Source organism: Chrysochloris asiatica, unplaced genomic scaffold, assembly GCF_000296735.1.
Source record: "Chrysochloris asiatica unplaced genomic scaffold, ChrAsi1.0 scaffold00197, whole genome shotgun sequence".
In the NCBI taxonomy this organism is placed as follows: domain Eukaryota; kingdom Metazoa; phylum Chordata; class Mammalia; order Afrosoricida; family Chrysochloridae; genus Chrysochloris; species Chrysochloris asiatica.
Genome location: NW_006408715.1, coordinates 4,350,526 through 4,354,225, shown reverse-complemented (window position 1 = coordinate 4,354,225; position 3,700 = coordinate 4,350,526). Strand labels below are relative to the sequence as shown.

General features: G+C 39.4%; 1 pseudogene; it reads left to right on the top strand.

The window, feature by feature from the left end:
* The first annotated feature begins 2,768 nt into the window (after positions 1-2,768).
* On the top strand, positions 2,769-3,404 carry LOC102838781 (annotated as a pseudogene).
* The last annotated feature ends 296 nt before the right edge of the window (positions 3,405-3,700 follow it).

Sequence of the window (3,700 nt, the reverse complement as noted above, 5' to 3'; positions counted from 1 at the left end):
CCTGTGTGGTCTTTTCAGCACATGCAGGGCTAACTGACATCTCCCTGGTTTAAAGTGTATCAGTTCATCTCACTGATCAAAAGCTAAATGACTTGTGCTTTGCTTGGCACTTTCTTTTTCACTCTTTTTGTTCCTCCTTTATGGAGCCTATTTTTAACTAGAGCCATGATTCTTGGTTTCGCCAGAGACTAAGCTCTCTGGAGAATTCAGCATCTAGATCTTTCCATCATCAGAGCTGATATGGACATGTCCGTCGTGTTGTATAATAAACGTGCAAGATTCTTCTAGGAGACTCACTGATGCTCCACAGAGCCCCCTCCTACAGTGAAATTAGGGCACACTTAAAACAGTGTTACAGCCAACACATGAGTCTCATATAAATTTGAGTCTTCTATTTTAGATTTGAAATCAGGTTGAAATTCTTCCTCATACACCTGTGACATTTATACTAAGAATACTTGGTAAAAATCCATTTTCAGAGTTTTAAAAGGGCCTTAGAGATGATCTAGTCCTGGGGTTATTAACTAGGGACACACATCAAAATCACCTGAGGAGGTTTTCCCAAATGGACTAGATTCTGATTCACTAATTTGAGTTGAATTGTAAAGGCATTAAAACGTTTCCAGGTTATATGCTGTATTTTGTTATCACTATTTGAATGGTTGGGGGAAGGAGGTTATTTTTATCCTTGTCATTTTCTGCAAAGTGAAGAAAGCACAAATCATTCATGAACTATAGTTCTACCTTTCCCTTTCATTTTGGCAGATGAATTTTTCTACACCCTCACAATCTTCGATTAAGTAAAGGAGATAGAAAGTGGAAGAATTGTGGGGGCTCAGATTGAACAAAGGGAAACCAATGAAATTGACATATTTGATCTTTTTCCCCCCTCTTTCCTTTGATAGAGGCCCTGTAACATTCCCTTTCCTGCTGCTTCAATAGCTCATTCATGTCTTTCCTTTGCTTCATTTACCTTTCTCATCTTATAGATTTTCCCCTTTACTTCTTTTGGTCCCTTTTTCCTCTCACCTTCCCATCCCCCTATTCAAATCCTCCTGGATAAAAATGAAAATGACTTTATCTTTTGTCTGACATTTGGTGTTTCATGATATAAGACAAGGATCCAAACTTTAGTCTTTTGTCCCTTGTTCCTCCCCAGGCCACTCCATATAAAGTATACTTCAGTGATTCGCAAACTTTTACAAACATACAGACAATCACCTAAGATGGCTTATGAGGAATGCAGATTCTAAAGACTTACTATGATTCTCTAAGTTGAGCATTGTGTCCAAAAATGTTTAACAAGAGCACAATGTGATTATAATGCAAGTATTACAAGGAATGGGTCCTGGTGTGGTGCTGTGGGTTAATGCGCTGGACTGCAAAGTCATTGAACCACAAGATGGGCAGTTCAAGCTCACCAGCTACCCCTTGGAAACACTCTACACGATTGGAACCAACTCAAAAGCACAACAGTACAAGGGATGGAATCTTGTTCATTTCTTTTTTAGATTGTGAGTTGAACGAAGGTTTACAGATTAGATGAGTTTCCCCCTCCAAAGTTCATACACAGTTTGTTTCTTACCATTAATTGCCATCCCTGCAATGTATTTACTATTTACACTTAATCTCACTTCATCCCTGTGTTTCCCATTTCCAGTTGTTCTTTCATACTCCTCTCTGCTTTTGGAATTTTATCTAGGACAAATGCTGGCCTTTTGATCTCAAATGATTGATTATTCTGAGGTGTGTGTTGACCTTCTTAGTGTTATCATTCCTGTATATTTCTTAATTGTTCGGCTGAAACTTGAGCCATGGGTATGAGTTCATTTCCAGACCTGAAGGGTGACTAAGGACTATAGTCTTGTGGGTTCCACAAGTTTCTGTCTGACCACTAAGCCTGATCTTTTTTTTTTTTTTATGATTTTGAGTTTGGGTACCCAATTTTTTCTACCCTGTATGTTGTTGTTGTTAAATGCCATAAAGTCAGTTCCAACCCATAGCAACCTTGTATAGGGTTTCCAAAGAGTGGCTGGTGAGCTTGAACTGCCAACCTTGTGGCTCAAGCCAACTTTGCAGTCCAACACAAAGTCTACACCAGGATTCCCTATAGAGGGCCATCCTCTATTGTGATCCCTTTCAGAATGGTTAGCCATAGTAGCTTGGTGCCATCTAACCCTCTGGTCTCAGGGTAATGGGGACTGAAGTTGACAAGATCTGTTAGTCCTCTGAACTAACTCATTCGATGCGTCTTTAATTTTCTTTATTCTTTTTTGCTCCAAATGGGGAAAGAGCAATAGTAGCACCTTAAATGACTGCTCCCCAGGTTTGAAGACTCTAGCCATTACTCACAGAAGTAGAATGTATCACATTGCCTTTGTGAACTGTGTTATGCCAATTGATCTTTACATTCCCTATGACCATGGTCCCCAGGCTTCAGGCCCAGTGATTCAGGAATGGAATCCTCGAATAAGGCAGTTATTGTACTCAGTTGCTCACCAAAAGGCTAGAAGTTTAAGTGTCACCTCAGAAGAAAAGCCCGGCAATCTATTTTTTAAAAGCATTGAAAATCCTATGAAGACAGTTCTACTCTGACATGCCTGGGGTCACCATGAGCAGGACTCAACCTGATGGCAACTAGTTTTAGTCTAAGGAATATAATCGAAGTACAGTGGTCTGGTTATACAACACTTGGATTCAGATGGCTGTGCTAAATTCTGAAGTGCCAGTTATGAACTCTAAATTTTAAAAATTCACTTTGATCAAAAATGGATGGCCAGTATTTCCAGGAGCTCCGCATGGAGTGCGTCACCTTGGTCAAGATGGATTTTTCTGGCCCTGCTAAGCTGCTTTTGTCGCTGAACCCAGAGGAACAGGCCAAATTTCAGAAGCAGGTGGTGCAGGCCAGCCAGCATGCGAACCAGCAAGAAAAACTTACTCCTGGAGTAGTATATGTGGGCCACTTATCCCGAGGCCTTTTGGAATCCCAGCTGAAGGCAAATTTCTCCCAGTTTAGTACTATTACACGACTCAGATTGTCCAGAAGTAAAAAGACTGGAAACAGTAAATGCTACTATGCCTTTGTGGAGTTTGAGTCTGATGATGTTGCCAAGATAGTTGCTGAAACAATGAACAATTACCTTTTTGGTGAAAGACTCTTGAAATGTGATTTGATGCCGTCTGAGAAAGTACATGAAAAGCTTTCCAAAGACTGGGAAGTTCCCTTTAAAAAGCCATTAAATCCAGCAGTGAAATGGTATAATAAGGAACGCACAACTGCAGAAAAGCTACGGATGGAGAAGCGATTTAAGAACAAAGAAAAATTACTCAGGAAGAAGATAGCTAAAAAAGGAATAGTTTATGATTTTCCTCCATTGATTTTACCAAAAAAAAGAAAACACTGATATTCAGAACTCTAAAAATACCCAGGACTCTGCACCAGTTTGTACACCATCCTTTTTAGAGAGACAAAATCTGAAGTAGCAGAAATGAATGGTGATGATGAAGATAATCAGATTATCTTCAAACAGCCTGCTGTTGATGTGAAAGAAGAAACACAAGAGACTAAAACACCTACACATTCAGGGAAAGAAAAAGAAGAAAAAACAAACCATGATTCTGAATGTATTATGTATATTGTTTCTTTTGAAAAATACGGAGATTTTATTATTGACACTGACTCTTTAAATTTTACTAGGGG